The sequence below is a fragment of the Denticeps clupeoides genome, chromosome 14 (genome assembly GCF_900700375.1).
Source record: "Denticeps clupeoides chromosome 14, fDenClu1.1, whole genome shotgun sequence".
In the NCBI taxonomy this organism is placed as follows: Eukaryota; Metazoa; Chordata; class Actinopteri; order Clupeiformes; family Denticipitidae; genus Denticeps; species Denticeps clupeoides.
The window spans coordinates 21350864-21351536 of record NC_041720.1 but is presented as its reverse complement, the minus strand read 5'-3'; positions in this window follow the sequence as shown (position 1 = coordinate 21351536).

The window sequence follows — 673 nt, the reverse complement described above, 5'->3', positions numbered from 1 at the left end:
TGTTGTCACCAGTAACCACGCCCTCAGATAGTCTTCCCTGTCTGTTGTCACCAGTAACCACGCCCTCAGTTCGTCTTCCCTGTCTGCTGTCACCAGTAACCACGCCCTCAGATCGTCTTCTCTGTCTGCTGTCACCAGTAACCACGCCCTCAGTTCGTCTTCCCTGTCTGTTGTCACCAGTAACCACGCCCTCAGTTCGTCTTCCCTGTCTGTTGTCACCAGTAACCACGCCCTCAGATCGTCTTCCCTGTCTGTTGTCACCAGTAACCACGCCCTCAGATAGTCTTCCCTGTCTGTTGTCACCAGTAACCACGCCCTCAATTCGTCTTCCCTGTCTGTTGTCATCAGTAACCACGCCCTCAGTTCGTCTTCCCTGTCTGCTGTCACCAGTAACCACGCCCTCAGTTCGTCTTCCCTGTCTGTTGTCACCAGTAACCACGCCCTCAGATCGTCTTCCCTGTCTGTTGTCACCAGTAGCCACGCCCTCAGCCTGTCTGCCATCACCTGTACCCTTGCTGTCCTCAACACCCCGCACCTTCACCAAGTATTCATGCTGTTTATCTGTAGCTTGTTCTGTATTTTCACCACCAAAGGCAATGATTTCAACAATGGAATCCCATTAACAGACAGCTTTGTTCTGTAGCAGTAATCACAGTGGGGACTGAGACATGTC